The 19,842-nt window shown below is 41.3% G+C and overlaps 1 long non-coding RNA gene across 2 annotated transcripts in view; it reads right to left on the bottom strand.

Annotated features, from left to right (window-relative positions):
- Positions 1 to 19,842, bottom strand: part of LOC147168849 (uncharacterized) — a 73,064-nt gene that overhangs the window by 40,108 nt on the left and 13,114 nt on the right. Inside the window, exons 2-3 of one of the 2 annotated variants that reach the window (XR_015095932.1) lie at positions 19,353 to 19,571; positions 467 to 876 (exon numbers count right to left, since the gene is read on the bottom strand). This is a non-coding gene — a long non-coding RNA (uncharacterized LOC147168849). Of the gene's footprint in view, positions 1 to 466; positions 877 to 19,352; positions 19,572 to 19,842 lie in introns of those variants that run through there. The other variant, XR_015095933.1, reaches the window with a different exon arrangement.

Raw genomic sequence — 19,842 nt, 5'->3', positions numbered from 1 at the left:
TTTATTGCCCTCGCCTGAATGTTACATGAGCTTTTAATTTACAGCATTAAAACATGCTAGGACTGCATTACTATTTACCTTTCCATATCCAATAGCGGCCGGCCGGTTGCCATGGGGTTTGCAGCCATATCCAATCCCAGCCCCTTTGGTACACACTCTTATCTCTGTTTAAATATCCGGTTACTTCCCCCTCTGGTGCAGGCACACAGAGACATGTCATTAAGAGCAGTATCTCTCCCCAACCCAGGCTTCCTTCCTGTACGCGTGGTGACGGATTGATTTTCTCCGCTAGGGCTCCACTGCAAGAAATATCCAACTAAACCGGTTATTTAATCTGGTGTTGAGTTTTGACATTTCCCCCCCTTTGGCTGGGAGAGAGACAAACACAGCCAACAAAAAATATTTTTACTTTTCATGCATCTTTGTTTCCAGAAAGTGTCATCACCCTTAAAATAACTGGATTGAGTTTATCATCACGCCTCATAGTTTATTAGTAAATGAACAAAGTGGGACTGGAAAAGCAGAATGAAACCGTTTATGAATCCAAGCAGGAAATTGCATCAAGATAAAGCTGGAAGTGGTGTTTTTAGTCCTACAACGGTAATTAAAACCATCCAAGCTGCACTAAAACAAGTGCCATGCTCACCATATTTGGAGATGCGCGAGAGCCGGCTTTTGGATACTTTAGGAGAAACCCAAAGCAGGAATGCTTTACCCCCTTCCATCTCCATTGAATTATACACTACTCACAAAAAGTTGGGAATATGGCCTTTTGGTTGAAGGTGTTTGATCCAAGAACATTTCCAAAGATGTCCACTTCCATGCCTTTCTGTGACTCCTCCAGTCTCTGTATTTCTTTGCTCCCTGTTCCTTCACCTGTTTACAAGCAATCAAAAAGTATATTTTTGACTGATCAAACCACAAGTCCATGTTAATAAAGAAACTTACCTACATTAGCCAAATTCGGACCTCGCAATTTGACAAAGCTCAGAGATGTTTGTGGAGCTAGGCTGGTAGCAAGTGATGATTTGGTTGTGTAATTTCACACTTGGCAAGAGAGCAATCACTCCAGAGGCCCAACTATTTGTATACTACACAATCAATGCAAGTCAATTTGATATAATCCGTTCTCTTTAATACAGCAGAATGATGCTGATGCAATCATGAGTCCAGTTGAATAAACAAAATAGGTACCTCCCTTTACTTTTAGTCTAGCAGTAACTATATGATTTGGGTCAATGGTTTGTGGGTTGAACCAATGATCAGTGGCAGTTTAAAACCAGCGCTGGGTATTTCTTACAGTGGAGCTTTGGGTGTGTGCGGCTTGGCGTTGACTCTCCAGAGTAGCCAATGGTGCCCACAGTGTTTTAGTCTCCCCACCTGTTTTGGACTATGTCTTAGAGGAAGAAAACAAAATCAATAGGGATGCTGCCCTAGATCTTGTTCTTCAAATTTGGGGGACCTATTGATTGCAAACATATGTTCTTCCCGTTTTTTTTTTTGGTTCACTTCTTTCTTAGATTTCTTGTCATGGCCACAAGAGTTTCCATGCTTTGAGACAAACCGCCTGCTCATGAATCTCAAAGTGAATACCCTATAAGAACACATTCATCTTAAGGTATAAAATTCTCTTTCAGCACCCAGGCTCTCCCACATGTTCCATTCCGATCATGTTACACGAGGAAGAAGCGGGGGTCCGGCAGCTTTTTTGCACGTCTTTATCGTAAAAATGTTGGTCTATTGTACAGATGCCCCAGCGCTGAACTCTTTGGGAGAGTAAACACAGGGGGGGAACGGTTATGCAGGCCTTTCCTTCTCTTTCAGCTGCACTAATGATGTTGTGGCGGACCACAGCTGTTTCTTCATAGCAGGTGTGCAGCAGGAGCCGCGGTGGACCGACCGCGCTCGGCTCGGATTAGAGGAATGCCAAGAACAAGACGGAAGGAGAGGAGACGGGGCGCACAGCGAGGCGGGGAAACGCATATCCACTGGCCATGCTGCGGGATACAGAACTCGATTGGGAATTTTCCCCTCAACACCTGGCCCGGGACATGAGGAGGATATTGATGTGGGGCCAGTGCCAGAAACCCCACACATGATTACCTGCAGTACGTACGGGAACTTGTCAGAGTCCTTTCCGGAGACAAGGCACAGAACCACCGCGTCCTAAAAACACACACTGCTGATTCGCAAGGAAAGAAAAGGCCTAAAGATATTTTCCTGAATTTGACTGGATGGGAAGAGGAAACAGGAACTGTGCAAAGACTACTTGCGGCATGGATCGGATAAGATGCAACGTAAGGTCGTAGGACGTGGACGGAGTGATGATTCAAACCATTATTCCAGACAAAAACTTTTACATGTCCAACTGTGAATGTTTCAGTATTTTTTGCACAACTTGCTGATCTCTAGCAGGAGCTGAACCAAAAAGTTTCTCTGTATCTCTGTTGCAAGCTGCTTATGACATTCTATGACACACTCACAATTCTGTAGCCACCTCCAAGAACACCGTCTTTGTAACTTCGCAATGATAAGGTAGCCTAAGGCTGATTTCGATCACATGTTGTCAAAACATCTACAGGACGAAGAAGAAAACTACCGTTGTTAATGCTACTTGGTTTCACGTTTCTCCATGTACTGCTGTTCCTGTTTGTTGTATCATAATGGGAGAAGTTAATTTGAACAAATAAAAATTAAGATAGTTGAGACAATTTTGATGAATGCTCTCTTTGTTTCTTCTCAATGCATTGCCGAGGTATCAGATCAGGATTGGTATTAGCAAAAACGTAAAGGTATTAGAGGATTCTGCGGCGAAGGAGTAGCCCAACGGCTATTTGTAGTTTTCTCAATAGTGTGCATGCTAATCTAACATTCCCCGCCACATCCACAGTTTTTGAATAATATTTTTTTTGTCAACCATAAGTACAAGTCTGTTACAGGTTATAAAGTGATTTTTAAGTGAATCAGACAATTTATTTTTGTAGTTAAATCCTCTCTAATACCTTTAAAATCAAGTGACTTTGATGCTGACACAAAAAAAACTAAATAATCATAGCATACCCAGTAGAAAATACAGACATCTGTTTTCAAATATAGGAAGTAAAACTAGAAAGTCATCAGAAAAATTAACACTCAAAGTGGAGATAGCTTAAAAATCTGACTTCAAATCATGACTCTTGATCACTGACTTTCGATTTCAGACTAGGCTGAGCATGAATTCAAAATCTCACAGTGGATGCCTGATCAAAAACTTTAAACATTTTTCCAAGGCAACTAGCAGGGAAAGATGAACAGATTGGACTGCCCTGAGAACTATGACGTTCTGTGTCGTAAGCGGCTACAGTCTGCAACCTAAGACGTTACGTTACCCTTTTAACTGTCCGCCTACTTTAAAACATTTACCGCTTTCCACTTGATATCCTCATCTCGTAAAGCAGGAGCACAAATACATCTTTGGATAGCTGCGTTGGGCAGGAAGCGAATGCCGAGTCAGAGAACGCTGCTCTCCCTCGCCTAGCACCTTGAGCTAATATTAAAGCACAGGCCATAGGTGGTAAATATTAGCTTTTCTCTGCCGTGTTGACAGTGTGTGCTTTTCCACACACACACGGAACAAAGGTCTGCCATACTGCACGCCCACCAGGCAACTACGACGGGGCCCCGGAGTGGCGCTAGATGATCGTTGCTCAACGGCGGTGGCTTTTCATTGTGTGACTTATGATTACGCAGTTGAAAGGTCCCCTCAGACCGGATGTGCAACAATGATAATGGGAGCAGAAGGCCGCAAGCTTTCACCTTATGAAGAAATTCACAAGATTATCGTATTTTAATATCATTACTGCTCGATGCTGTGAATTTGTTTCTACAAATGTATTGCCACATTTCAGCCATGTTATTCAACATTAAACTAGATTCGTACAGTTTAGCGTAATTCCACCAAAATCTTCAGGAATGCATATATTTCTACAGTCACAAAGAGTTGCCACCATGTCTAATGTTATGAAACTCTAACCCTGACTTGAAACTGTACTTATAATACAAGATGCCTAAACCCTAGACACCTTAAATTGAAATGTGAACCAGGGCTTTTAACCCAAATTCTAGTTTCTAACCCTAGTTTGAAACCCTAAACCAAGCTTGAAACCCTGTTTACCACTGAGAAAAATCAACAATGTAACTTGCCATTAACGCAAATTTTTAACTTTCGAGTAAAATGTTGTTTTTATCATCATGAATTTACCAACCCCTGCTTCACTCTCTGCTCACCATGCATACTACTACTTGCACTTGGATCGAGGTGGTCTAAACTTGAAGTGGAGGAAGCGACAAATGCGGATAAACAGTACTGATGAAAAGCTTGGACTTTCTTTTTTTCCGTTCATTTTGCGCATCGTCACCCTGCTGTACCCTGCGCATTTGAACGTACAATATTTGTCTGGACAGAAGATCGGGAAGATGACATATTCTCTTTGGTTCAAGAGAGACCGGCATTGTATGATATTACCGTTAAAGGGTATGCCGACAAAGGTATGAAAGCCAAACTATGGCATGACATGGGGACGCGACTGGATATAGCAGGTAGGATTTACTTTTATATATGATACTGTGCAAAAAGCCGGAGGGTTTCATTCATGTGGGAGGACATCGTGAGAGGAAAAATAACCGGTATGTTTACGTTTTTATATCCCGCCCCTGTAAAGAGGTTTCCGGTTGCCTCCAGGAATAATGACTACCACCACTGATGGCATGGAGGGGAATTGCTTCTCGCGCGTGCGCGCTGAAGGTACGTAATAGTCAGGGTCGGTCCAGTGTGTATTTACGTCATTTTTGTATGCGATGTGCCAATGTGTCGGTCGAAGCCACAGGGGCTACCCCCTGCATCGGTCACATTTGGCCGACATCGGATTGGTGTATCTAGGCCTTAGCTTTGGTGTAGCATTAAACATGAACAAATTTGGAGGCTGGTCAGCCTTCCGGAAGAGATTGTATTCAACCTGTGTAGTTCCAGTGTAGCCTTATAAGCCCCTCAGCCATCAACTCCAACCACATACAAGTTACTCATGCATTCCCACAGACACACAAAATGAATTTGCCCATCAAACTGGGCTGTTTTACTTACCTACCTGAAACACTTTGGCTTGGTAAACAGGGGTGGCTCAGTCAGAGCACTTTTTCCATCTTAAACCTGAAAGACACTTTACTCCATCAAAGATTTTTTTCTTCACATTAAGCTAAACGCTTCAGGAATATGCAAGGGTAAGCATTCATTGCTCAGGTGTTAGCAAACAAACTGTCTCAGCATGCTTTTTGGCACTGACTGCCTGGAAGATCAGGACGACTAAAATCAGAGGCCCTAATCAGAGTGGCATTGGCTCCCCCCTTCCTACCCAAACCGCCTCCCTCGTCTCCCTCCCTCAACTTCCTCCCAACTTTCTTCTCTTCCCCAGTGCGGTTTGCCTTGGCTGACTGATAATAAGAGACACAAAAATCCTCTTTTCTCCTTGCCGAAATGAGTCACTTCCTTGCCAGGGCCTCGGTTGCTGGACGGCCGCCAGGAGATACCCTGCTATTTATGCCGCGTTTCCATCACCACAAGTGGCAAGGCCTGGGAAGGAGAACTTTTAAGTGGAGGCTGAGCACGCAAAGACAACACGCATCCGTGCACATACAAATCCCCCAAAAAAACAAATCAACACAAAGAAAATCCAAGCGCGATTAGGCACACACACTGCCAGGCATGCTCTTAAGCATCCAACAGGTCCCAGAACACGGTCTCCTTCAAGGTCTCCATTTTCCGTGACATCCCGCCGTGAAGATTTATGTCCCTTTCCTCTGCATTTTTGGAGAAAGAAAACAGACTTGCTTTTGTTTTTTTAATTCCTGACGCACAAACACGCTCTTGTATGCAGGCACACACAGTCTCTCTCATGATAAAAACAGATATGGCCGAGGCTTTGGCCCGACAATTTCGAACACAGATGTCAGGCATGTACAGAAGCCCTCTTACATGACTTTTACAGATGTTCAATGCAAAGCTGATGCTAAGGAGATTTCACATCGATATATATATTTATTTATTTTTACCAACATGTTGCACATTTTGCGAACAAATCCAACCATTCCAACTTCAATATGTTCAACAAATCTGGGAGATTCTGGGACATTTTCGATGACACTGTTCTGAACATTGACCTTCTTAACCAATTTGAACTTTGACATGTTCCCCAAATTCACAGTCAAGTCGTCTTCGTCGCAGTCAAGTCGTCTTCGTCACAGCCACGCTAAGCCATCGTCACAGTCAAGTCGTCTTCGTCACAGCCACAGCCGAGCCATCGTCCCAGCCAAGCCATAACCCCAGCCAAGTCATAGCCACTCCACAGCAAGTCAAGTCAAGGCTAATCAGGTCGTCACATCACGCTCGTTCCAGTCATTGCAACTAGTCTAGTCATTTCCTGTCCAGTCATTGCGACCAGTCGAGTCATGTCCAGTCATGGCGACCGGTCTAGTTACGTCCTGCATTTGGGTCCGCCATCCCTCAATTACTCACGTCCCTCATGACAGCTTTTTTATAACCTTATTTTGTTTGATTGATTGGCCCATTTTTTGCTCTTATGTTTTTTTTGCCCTTTTTTGTATTCTTGATTTGTTTGCTTGCATTGTCAATGGCTTTTGTGACTATTGTCTACATTGTTATATGCTAATGGAATTAATTACAAACCCAGCAGTGCGCTGAGGTCTGCAAACTTGAGGGTTACTAATTCCAATATCTAATGTGTATGATATTATGATTTAGGTCCTGAATTAGCCTTTTGAGTCTTCATTTTTATGGTGCCTTTTATGCATAGGACTTTATTTGGGCAATGATCATGTCAAAATAGCATCACGGTCATAAACTAAGGCCCCACCTGTCGCTTGGGCATGAGAGTGGCAGTCTACTAAATGAGAGATTTTAAAACAAGAAACAGCAAAACAGAAACTGATCCAGGTGAGGCGACTGCGTCTAAGTACACTACTTTTATTCGGGATTAATGCTGCACACGCATGCCGTTAGCCATGCACTTAACCCACACAGTCAAATACACAGGATCCTTGTGAATCCAAAACATTCCTTTCAACTCAAGTTCAGGCACATCCCCCTAATGGAGGGGTTTGCACTTTTATTCATGGGCCCTTCTTTGGAATATCGCTGCTTTATACCTATCAGCCGACTACTTGTTGGGCCCTCTCTTTTTTTTTTGGGCTGTTTTTTTTCCACTGCAGCACATTGTCCCTGCAGCACTGCTTTGGAATGCGACGGATTGTGATTTAAATGGCTTTTGAGTACTCCTAATCCACCGGAGGCACATAAATCACACAAAGGTAGCTCTGAAAGGCTCGGCGAATTCCACAGAGCAAAGAGGAAGTCTTAAATCCCGAGCCTCACTTGAATAACACCAAGGTGACTTATTAATGGGATGATTTTTGACTCGTGTGGGTGTGTGTGTGTGTGCGTGCGTGCGTGCGTAGATTACCCTTGATCAATTCTTAGTTGTCTACTACTTGAGGACAAAATCCGTAGAAGAAACATTTTGACACATCATGAAAACTTCCCCAATTCTTTGGCTACAAAAACAAGGTGCTTTTGTGTTTTCCTTGCGTGCTGTTTATTTTGTCTTTAAACCGAGCAAATCCTAAGGTATTATATACACAAGGAGATGTGGTACAGGAAGGGTGTAGGTTGTGGCGAGGTTAAACTCAAGGTATGATATGTTTTCTCTTCCCAGTTATGGAAATGATCAGAGCCAATTTCCTCTCCTCGCATGATAAGATCGCCCCAATAAAAACCGGACTCGGCAGCGGAGGGGGTTAATACATTAGCTGAGCGTTTTTTTTTAACCGTGTCCTGAGGCCCACAGTGACCCACCACTGAAAAGAGCCGAGCACGTCTCCGTGGTAACCAATGGGCAGCATTAGTGAAGCCTGAGAGACAAATCAACTGCAAGTTTATTGATACGTTGATTACATCAATGTGCCCTATTTAATTGCTATGACGAATCCGAATGTGGTCGTGAAGCCATCCTTTTCCACTCCATCTTCAGCATAGTCATGTCTTCACATACCTGATCTAATAGAAAATAACAATATCCTGGCCTACGACCCACGAATGACTCCAGCAGAGAGGTGCCTAAACTTGTGCGACTACAAACCTGTTGACGTGACAAGCCAAGATTCACCACCTAATCAGAGGGAGTCCTCGAGTTACGACGTACGCGACCTACGACGTTTCGACTTTACAGCGCCCGTGCCGTAGCCATTTTTAAGTTATTTAAAGTTATGTTGTTATTTTCAGCAACGGACGTCCATCAGGCAAGACAGCTTGCCGTCAGGCGCGTCACTTTTCCGTGTTCAAATTTCCATTAGCGCCGCTTTGCCGTCCGTCAGCAATGAATGTCCGTGCGGAAACACTAAATATTGGTTACGGCATTTTACGGGTGGCAAAAAAAAAAAAAAATTCAATTACTGTACAAAGTATTTTGATGTAAATATCGACTTAAACTCATTCACTCCCAGCCATTTTCACTAACGCAACCCCCTTCGCTCCCGGCGATTTTACTGGATTTTGACTGATTTTGCAAGGCCCACAGAATATTGTGTTCTATTGCTATAAAAACATAGGACCTGTCAAAAGAAAGATGAGTCTCGTCTTTCATCAGGAAAAAAAGTATAGTTGTATCCGTTTTCGTCATTAGAATATAGCTAAGTTTCATCATTATTCACAAAATAACTTTTTGCAACATGGCATTGGTTGATCTCTTATACTCTGATGCCACCTGCTGGCCGTTTCTTTTTTATAACTACCATTGCTTTAAGCAATCTCTTCAGGTCAGGGGCTGTATCAATGCTTTCTGTATGCTCTAGTACACAAAAAAAAAAAAAAACATACAGAACATATAAATATGTTTTTGGGACTATGGCAATATTTAAAATAGAACATTTTTATACTGTTTTGGGAGCAAATAAGTTAATGGTGAAATTCGACCTACGTCAAAATTCGGGTTACATCACCAGCATAGGAACGGAACTCGTCCGAAATTCGAGGACTCCCTGTATTCTCTACTGTAAGTCACGAAATGGCTTGAAATTTGACAGAGGTAAAAATAAGCATTCATGAAAAACAATGTTGTGCGGATAGATTTGCACCAAAACTTGCTTTATCCACGATGCCGTAGGTTCGGACACACCAATCCCATTGTTGACAATCACTTCAAACTATGGCAAACTTCCATTTCTGATCACCTCAATGATCTCAGTTCTTCTGACTTCAGCTTCAGTTCTTCACATTAACTCGTATGGTCGTATTTGGAGATGTAGCTCAACTTGTTTACCCGCAAAGTGTTCCAAATCCCAAGTAGCAACATCCGGGAAGACCATCATTGTTGTTGTTGTTGGGGAAACTGATCCAAATCCTGCTGCTAGGCTAGTCATGGAGGATATATTTGAATGATGGTGTACTGTTAATCCGCAGATTTCAGACCATGCTATACTGTCATGCAGACCTACAAACTAGCAACGCCGAATCAATAATTGCCCTTAATAAAGTATACAGTGAGGAAGGGCGATCTATTTGACACTACATGTTCCAGGCCAAACTGCCGTCATTCTCAGGGCCTGCAGTGAAGAGCGAGTTAATGTTTACCCAGAAAATATGTAATTGCAGACTTCCCGCTAATAAACTGTTCCAGACCAAAATCCTCCTCTAACATTATTATTATCATAAGCCTTGCGGGACTCGGCCCGTCGATCTCAGCCTCGCTCGCACACATTGGCATCTTGAAATAGACAGATGACACAAGCAAACTTAAAAATAATAATAATAAAACAAGTCCGCCGGGTATGAGATGAAGTCACCAACCACGGGCCACATAAGTACTAGTAGCTTCGGCAGCAACTTTGGCACTTAAGCTAAAACATACGTTTGCTCTGGTAATATTATTACCAAAGAAATGCTAATGTTTCTCTCCATTACAGTGACAGTAAAAACCACAAAGTGGACCGTTCTACAAGTCTCGATAATCAGACTTGTCCTCAGTGGAGGTTGGCAAGTTGTTTTCAGTCGAATGCAGTAGTGCAAAGATCTGTGATAAGCTTTCTGCATTAAAAAAATTGGGACAGCGGTCTAACCTCAAATTACCCAAATCTCTATCTCATTTGCTCCCAAAAATGTACAAAAACATTCTAATCTAAATATAGCCATGGTCCCCAAAAACTTATTCATAAGTTTTTTTTACGTGTGTTTTTTTATACTTGAGCATACAGAAGGCTTTGATGCAGCCTTTGACCTGAAAAGGTCGCTTAAAGCAATGGTAGTTTTTATAGGGAGAGATCAGCCAGGGCCATGTTGCAACAAGCTCTTTTCCCCAGTGTTTTCAACAGGTTTGTGAAAGATGATGAAACTTAGCTATATTCTAATGCTAATTGTTGAAAACCGGAATCAGATACAAATATACTTCTTTTTTTTTAGGTGAGCCTTGCAAAATCAGTCAGTACCCAGTAAAATAGCCGGGAGGAAGCTGGTTGCTTCAAGTGAAAATAGTTGGAAGTGAATAAGTTAAAGACTTACTTACTTACTTACTCAAGTTTAGCAACATCTATAAAGTAGCAAAGGAGCAACAAATTGCACTCTAAAAACAGTTAAAAATAACCCAACTATGGGTCAAAAATGGACCGATCCTCTACTTGGGTCAATATGACCCAACTTTGAGTCAAGAAATGGGTCTTTTGGTGTAAAACAACTCGTAAATATTGGTCAGCTCCTTTATTTGGGTCAAAATATTGTGTCATTTTGTATAAAACAACCCAGAAAGTTCAAAGGTCAAATTAACCCAAGTAGAGGATCGGTCCATATTTGACCCATAGTTGGGTTATTTTTGACCCAACTGTTTTTAGAGTGTGTGGTCCTGGTTTGCATCTTCCTTGTAATTCTTGATAAACCGTAGCATTTCTTTGCCGTTTTCCATCTAAAATAGCATTAATATTTGCTTCTTTAATTAATTCCAATAAGATTTCAGTTTCGTTGTCCCCCCAAACATACCTTTACTTTATTGTCCGACACTGCATTGTGACTACAAACGTACGTGCGACGTACTATTCGGTCAAAACGTGGGACGTGTATATGTCGTATGTGTGTATATGTAGATGTGTATCCGGCCTTGTCGGCGATTATTTGCAAAACCTGTTTCCATAGCCAAAATTATAATTTTCCTTTTTTTCGATACACTTCAAAATCCACTCCCTCTAAGCATAAAAACTTTTTTGCGAATTTGGGGCCCTTTTTTATAGTGTTTCCATTCAGTTTTTATTTTCGCATTTCTTAAAAATTTGAACAAAAATGGACGGATGGAAACCCAACTATTGGCTAAGCTAAAAAATCTCAGACTTTTTCTATGTTCACAAAAGATTTCTAGAACTCTCAAACAATGTTAAAATATCGGTAGTGAGAAGATAATCTAGGTACCTAGGTGTGGCCTATCAACGCTGAATAGACAGTACAATTATTGCACAGGTGTGCCTCAGCTGCCATAATAAAAGTCCACTCAAAAATGTGCATACTAGTGGCAATAAAAAATGGGCCCATCACAAGGCCTAAGAAGATGGACGAGCCCACGGGCACAGCTTCCGATGCCAAAGTCAAAGTCAGTTAGTGGAACATGGAGGAGGGAGGGCCGGAGGGGAACTTTTTCTTCCTCTCTAGCTTTCTGTGGGAAAAAAAGTAGGGATTGGGGCATGCTGGCATCCCCCCCCCCAAAAAAAGAGGGTTGGGGTGCGGCAAGTGGCAGCGGCGGGGTGCGTTTCTTTCTTCTCTCGCCTTCCTCTGACTGCACGCTGCCTCGCTACCCTCAGCTCCACCCCTTCCTTGGTGAGCTCAAGGAGTATGTGTGTGTGTGTGGGTGTATAAAGAGGAACTCTTATTGAGGCGCGATAGAGTAGGACTTGGTTGTATTGTCTCCTCTCCAGCATGGAGCAGCCCTCCTTCCCCCCCTCCCTTTCCATCTCCCGCCTCCTTTCTCCAGGGACAAAGAATGTCCTGAATGCCTGGCGTCTCCTGCAGTGTCAAATAACTGGAGGATAGGTGGAGCGAGGGGGCGAGGGCCCGAGGAGGCGGAAAGGAACGATGGAGTCACAAGTTGCGGCAGGACTTTTACATTTTGTACAACAATTCACAAATGTTGCACTTAGGATCACCAAAAGATTTTCATGGACGTTGACTTGTATGTCTTTTATTCTTTTTTCTTTTTTGCGACTCTTTCAGCCTCTCTGTAAAGTAAAGATGCTCTATGACTCTCATTTCCCTCTAAAAGCATGAGCAAGAGAATTATTGATGAGGTTGATTTGTTGTTGGTGTCATCTTGGTCTCATATTGTTAAAATGTCTACAGACGATTTAAAATTATTGAATTTAAAATGGACACATTTAAAAACCATTTATAATTGAATCAGTACATTTATTCAACCCATTTATGGATTCTTTTGTGAATTTTAAGTTGTGCAAAAATGTATGAAAAATTGAACAGTTGGACCAGGCACAGGAAGTTATCAAATTCTGACAGTATGATAATCTTGAGCAAAAATGTTCTACATACAGTATACAGTAAAACAGTAAAAGTATTCAGGAAATTTAGCTACTCTGCTTTCTCACAAATTTTTGAAATAACATCAGAGTATAAACACGTTGATATTAGCCATGCTAGTTAGCCAGTTAGCCATGATATCTTACTTAGTAACAAGTCTACATTTTTACACCAGTTGTTGACTAAGAGCTGACGTTAATTTCAGCAGCAACCATGAATTTCAAGCGTGTTATCGTAATATATTAACTCATTCAAACCCAAAAAACGTGTAAACACATTTTTTAATACTTTGTCCTTCACTCCCAAAAACGCATTTAGACGTTTTATTGATGTTTTTTTTTCTTTTTTACGCAAGAGCATACAGAAGGCTTTGATGCAGCTTCTGACATGAAGAGGTCGCTTAAAGCAATGGCAGTTATTACAAAAACGGCCAGCAGGTGGTAGCAGAGTATAAGAGATCAACCAAGGCCATGTTGCAACAAGCTCTTTTGCCAGTGTTTTCACCAGGAATGTGAATAATGATGAAACGTAGGTATATTCTAATGCTAATTGCTGCAAAACGGAATGAGATACAAATACACTTTTTTTTTCCTAATGAAAGAAGAGACTCTAATCTTTGCCTGGGTATGTTATGTATATATATTTTTATAGGGACAGAACACAATATTATGTGGGCATTGCAAAATCAGTCACAATCCAGTATAACATCCGGGAGCGAAGGGGGTTGCTTGAGTGAATGAGTTAATGTTAGCATAAATTTGTCGAGTGATTGGTGCCGCTCTTGTAAATGTTATATCACATTGAAAATCTAGCTCCTATAGCTCTTCATACAAACCTTTACAACGCCGCAGTACACAAAAAATGATTTTGTTTTTGTGACATACGTTTCTATACGGAACACTTAACACGCACATGTGTCTCTCTTTTCAGCATTTACACAGCAACTGCAATGTTTTTGTTTACAGAAACTTCAGAATATGTTACACGTTTCACTGCTGGCATGTAAGCAAACCACCAAAACAACACTTTTGTAATCATTTTCAGTTATAAACAAAACTGAGTAGATTGCCCCCCACCCCCTCCACCCCGAGTCACAATTATGTTATGTTTCATGTTATAAATTCCGCTTCTACCTTGAGGTAACTGAATGAACAATTTTATTGAATTCAGTCCACAATATCGTGAGGATCTCTGTTTGGGAGAACAAAGTACATTTGTTTTGTTTTTGCCATGAGATTGACTTACTAAACAAATCCTATAAAACTGTAATCACTTTTAAATTATGATTAATGGCTTTTCATTCAACTTATTCTCTGTCCAGTTTTCTATTGTTTTTCTGGAGAGACTTAAATTTTCCGCAAAGCCACAAAAAAAAAATGCAAACGTGGTTTTAAATTTGATAGTTCTGTGCAATCTTCACAAAGACAGTGTAGCCTAATCAGAGTCAGTGTGATGGGTGATTGCGTTAACGTCAGCACCGAGAATGGCGAAACCTCACGACCGCACTGAATCATCTTGGAGCGTCCAAAGAAGAACACCATCCATCAAACTGACGTTCAAGCCTCCCTCGCTTAAAAAGGTAAGAGGTAAAAGCCTTCACATACTGAATGACTTCACTCGTCATCCACGGACCACCGCTTATGAATCCTTTTGTGAAGAATTTGTTTTTCATCCACGTACAAGCTTTGCTGCTAATTTTCTGCTTCATGACGAGCGAAGACGGTCCAAATATGTTGTCATCCATAGAAGACGATAGACCAGATGCATCACTTCAGCATACTTCCTTGGCACAATTACTACTTTCCTAATCAAAATTTGGTGCCATCTTGTTGAATTTAAAGTGTAAAAATACAGTGGTGCCTTCAACTAATATGCTTCATTTGCCCTCCGACCACACTCAAAACTCAAAAACACTTGTTTCTCAAATGACCTTTTCCCATTGAAATAAATGAAAATGGCATTAATCTGTTCCAGGCTACTCCCCTCCCCCCCCCCAAAATTAATGTGTACACTCTTAAAAACTATGGGTCAAAAATGGACTGATCCTTTACTTGGGTCTATTTGACCCAACTTTGAGTCAAGAAATTGGACTTTTAATGTAAAACAACTCGTAAATATTGGTCATATCCTTTACTTGGGTCAACATTTTTTTGTCATTTTGTATAAAACAACCCAAAAAGTTGGGTACAATTTGTCAGGTTCAGTCAACCTATAACAATTAATAAACAATAGACAAGAAAGGAAGACAAGAGATTTAGTTCACTCACGAGGAGAACGAACAGAGATGTGCACAGATTACAATCTCCTACCCGCTCTAAAGCACACTCCGCCGAACCCGCACTTTTTATTGGGGAGTCGCTGGTTATATAGCCTATTGCTGCTCTAAAGGGTTTGGGGAGGAAGCAGCAATGTGACAATGATCCCAGATATGAGTCTTGCGCTGACAATAATGCGCTGAAAGTTTCAGTCAAAGTTCAACAGTTTAACCGCAAAATGTTCCAGCCGCTATCTTGTGATATGGTCACAGTTCCTGTTTTGCAGCTGCATGAGCATAAGTCATGCTTTGCAATACTGTAAGAGTAAAAATGGGATAACTTATGTACATTTATTTTAACAAAATTGACTAATAAAGTGGATCGGTCCATTTTTTATCCATAATTGGGTTACTTTTGACCCAACTGTTTTTAAAGTGTATCTTAATGAGGAAAAATAGCACTCCATGAAATTGTACTTAAAAATAACTGAACATTTTTTTTCACACTGCAACAGTTGATTGGCCTTTGTGCTGCTCTTTCTGGTCACCTGGGGGCAGTATAATACAGGCAGATTCAAACTATTGAAAAAATATTAGTCGTTCTTTGCAGAGGATACAGAATATGTCTCTGAGTAGCATTAACATTCGGATAGTGGACCGAGAAGCTAAGACAATCACACCATATTACATATTTGCTAGTAAAAATGACTCATAGGGCTGGATTTGGCCCGCAAACCTTGAGCTTGACACTTGCGTTCTTGGACGTCGTGGCTGTCAAGATACGCATCAGTGGGGAAAGTGCTGTAACTATGCAACAGCGTAACTCTGCAGTGCTTCTTTTCCAGCGGCTTTCATCTGACTATCATAAAAACCACTGTGACTGCTACTGATATTTGGAAGAGGGAATGTGTCATGACAGAGTTCAGCTTGGTGGATGAAGTTGTTTTTCTATGAGCTTGAATTCACTGACAAAAAAAAATATGAACATGAGATGATTTCATCAGCCTATCATCATCCAAACCATAGTAAACAGCCACACATGACGGACACATGGATGAAGCAGACACATGGTGTTTGCATTGAGAAATAATAGGCCCGCATTTTTTTTTTCTCTCGTCCTGCTCTGACTGACATTAGAGACGACCCACGAGGAGGAAAAGGAAAAAGCGGAGCACCAAAAATGAAAGAAATTGCAGTCCTGCTTGGTTTTTACGAGGTTCAGACCCATTTTCCTGTCAGACTGGACTTGTTAAAAAGCAAAAGAGTGAGCTGCTTTTGTTCCGTGCTTCTATCAAAAACAACAGGTCGTTACATTGAAAGAATAACTGAGCTTCAGAAGTCTTATTCATTGTATCATATTGTGCAACTACTGCTTGCACTTTTACAAAGTACTTGAGACATGTAAAGAACAAGTTAAATCTAATTTGATCAAATGTTATATCGGTTCAATTTTATTATATTCAACTCAATTGAACAACAAAAATCCAGATAGACAATAAAATCTATCAAAACAAGAGAACAAAATTAATTGAATTAAGAAAAGAAAGAATAAAGAATAAGAATAAATAAGAATAAAAAGTGTTGTATCATAAATGTATTTAAGATTTCATGATAAAAAAAAAAGGCAAAGAGGAAAATGTAAAATATTTATAATCAGGATAAGAGTAAATGTAGCTTCATTTTTTTTTTTAAGAGTATAAAAGGATACATTTTTCAATGACGCATCCAAGTCATTCCAAAATTTAGGACCTCTGAATGCAATATTGTTCTGGTAGCGAAATGTTTGACATAAGGGCAAAGGAAAACTACAACTATTCCTAGTAGAATTCAGGTGAAAATCAGATGAAAAGGCAAATAAACTTAACAGGGAGATCTTGCTTATTGTAGACATACTTGTGCATAAGTAAGCAATAATTTCATAATTTAGTTTATAAAATGGTAGTATGGAATATTTTTGAAAGAGAGGTAAAAAAGGTTCACGAGGGCCAGATAGAGAAATACCTCTTAAAAATGTATTTTGCACAGACAGTAGTTTACTCGGATATGGAATAGGTTGCTGCCCACGCAATATTACAATAATTCATAAAAGGAAATAAAAAACTATAATACAAAGTTACATTATAGTTTTTTATTTATTTTTGCTTTTTAAATATTATATCGGTTGTTACATTGTTATGGATTCCTTGAGTGTCTAAATAAATAAAAAATAACTTCAACATTTTGAGCACAACAAATTGCTATACAAAAGCCTCTGTAAACAACAACATTCCCTGGGGTTTGTGCATTTCTGAGCATAAGTGGCACTTGGACGCGGGGCCGAGTCATTTGCGGCAGGCTTGGCACGTCAGTCACAGTCTGCAAGCAGAGCACAGTAGCACCTTTTGCGCGTCGCCTGGCCGCCTGTCAGCAGCGACATTAAGCCATTACGCCGGCGTGCGAGTCGCCCTCGTGGCCGCCCCACGCCGACACGCATCCGCATATCGTAATTACACACACTTCATACTCATCTCCCCTGGCAACACCAATCATGGCCGCCAAAGAGCTGGGGCTAATTCATTACGTTTGGTGGAGGGAAGTGGGCTGCCTGTAATGACACCAATTGCGCTGACCTAAACGCTGTAATAGGACCTCACAGTACACTGGCGAGGAAATGGCTGCAATTGAGGCTCTTCCACTTCCTAGCAACCCAAGCCCGGGCCTGCAATTTGAAAGGAAGGGGAGTGCAGTGGGGGGGGGGGGGGGGGGGGCGCCTCACATTACCTGCGCCCTGCAGCTTGAAACACGGCCTAATGAAGGCGAAATTGTACGAATTAAGCCGAGGCAACAAACAAAAAAGTGGAAGCATGTGTGCCAAATGGGCTCTCTCGTTAATTCGGTGGCTGTCTCTTAACGGCGAGATTACAGCAGACCGGAATTTGCCGGGCCGTGCAATCAGGAAAGACCAGAGGGGAAACAAACACAGGCTGCTTGTTTGGTCCAGAGGAAGGAAGGGGAGGGGAGGGGGGCAGGATTCTCGTCGTAGTTCTAAGAGGTGAGTCCAATATTTAACACCAAACTGCAAGGGTTGTTTCGCAAACAAGACTGACCCAAGGCAGATAATATTAGAAAATACTTTTAATGATGTGTTATACGCTGCTGGGCAGCCAGATGTTGGGGGGGGGGGGGGGCACCAAGCTGGCCAACATGGGCAGAGGAATAGAGTTCAAACAAGTATGGATGTTTCAAAGCCAAAGTGTCTGATAGAGAGATACAAGGCACCTATTTAGCCCCTTTCACGCCACCTGTTAAAACTGGTACTATTACACCTTTTTGGGCAAGTTCCACTCATATAAACGACACCAACTTGGAATTGTGGAGTAGACTTGGTGAGCTAGTAGATAGATAGCTTTCTTCGTTCATAAATATTCAACATAATTTCACAGCGTACCTGACAGTATGCCGCTATCTCGTTGCATGAAATTATAAGGTGAACTACTAAACTGTATGAAATGCTTATGAAATGAGATTAAAATAATAAATGGAGCAAAATTGCGAGAATGTTTGCTGAAGGTTTTGGGGACCAAAATAAAAAACTATTTATCACTATCCGCCATTTTGGTTGTTAACTTTCACCTTGAACGCGTTCAGGTCGAACTGGGAAAAACCAACTCTGATATATCCGATTTCCGACCATCCTTGAATGCAGCATATGATTGGATAGCCGATAGGCCAAGGCAGTTGAAGTCGCGAGGCCGCCATATTGCTCCTCCTAAGAAACGTTTCTTGGCACACGGTCCTATACATTTTCAGTATCGAAAATGGAGAGCATTTGAGATCGTACTTAGTAGAAACAGCATGATTTATGATGTTTTAAATTTGTTAAACATAAACAAGAGGACTACAGACATTCTACAACTCGCCTGAAATACATGTATAAATGATATGCTTAATGATGTTTGCAGGAGTAAACGTCTGTATATTCTTTATCAAAAAATTATAACTGATTTAACAAAATATGCCAAATCTACAATGTAATGAGCGATAAAAGAAAAAGGGGGGTCTTCAAAGCAGCATATACCGTCCACTTGTTAATTTATTTTGATTTTACTTGTTAAAAAATGGTGACCAAACTACCACATTTTTGTTTTCATTTCACGATTATAACCGTCCCATACCTACGATGTGGCATGCAACAAAACCAAGTTGGACAACATGCCTTTACAGAAAAAGTGGTTGTTGGCACCCTTCATCTTTTCACTCCTCCCTGCTTTAAAAGGACACATGTAGTTGCCTCACATGGACGTAAAACAGCCCATCTGTACACACTAAATGCACAAGCCCGGCAATGAAAGCTAAAGCGGGCGCGGCAGCTGTGTGCGACCCCCACCGCACATTACCTCAACCCTGCTCGACAAAACACAGGTTGCTCCCATTATAGAGCCGGGCAGCCCGTGCGCTGCTATTGGTTGGCCCAGAATAAAAGCAAAAACTCGGCGTGTTTTAAAAGCCTACCTTTGGGATGAGGTAGGAGATGCAGGCGCGCCAGTCGGTCAGGAGATAATGTTATCTGGACGCTCTTCAGTCGGCCGCCACCGCTCCACAGCACCGCGGGGCCAAGTCAGCGTTCCGCCGGTAAACTAGTGAGCAGCTGGAGACCAGGAGGGTTCTTCTTTCGCCCATCTTCCTTAAAGATGTCTCCAGTCCAGCAGGGAAAGTACATTCTTGCTTGTACTAGTGATAAATTAGAAGTACGTAAAAAGCAAGGCCGTGTGAATAAACAATATGATTGATTAATTCCAGTTTATTACCCAGGAATATTTTATTTATATATATATAAACAAACAAACAAACAGCAACATATGTTCTAGTAGGCTATTCCTAACATTTTATTTAGCAGGTTTTGACTAACACTGCTAATTGAATTTTTTTTATAATTTCTAATATATATCGTATCTTGTGACACAAGCCTCTGGTGAAATTCTTCATCTAATCTTATCATTAG

This window comes from Leptonotus elevatus, chromosome 9 (assembly GCF_054856555.1).
Source record: "Leptonotus elevatus isolate MCC_2025b chromosome 9, RoL_Lele_1.0, whole genome shotgun sequence".
NCBI lineage: Eukaryota > Metazoa > Chordata > Actinopteri > Syngnathiformes > Syngnathidae > Leptonotus > Leptonotus elevatus.
This window is presented reverse-complemented; position numbering and strand designations above follow the sequence as displayed.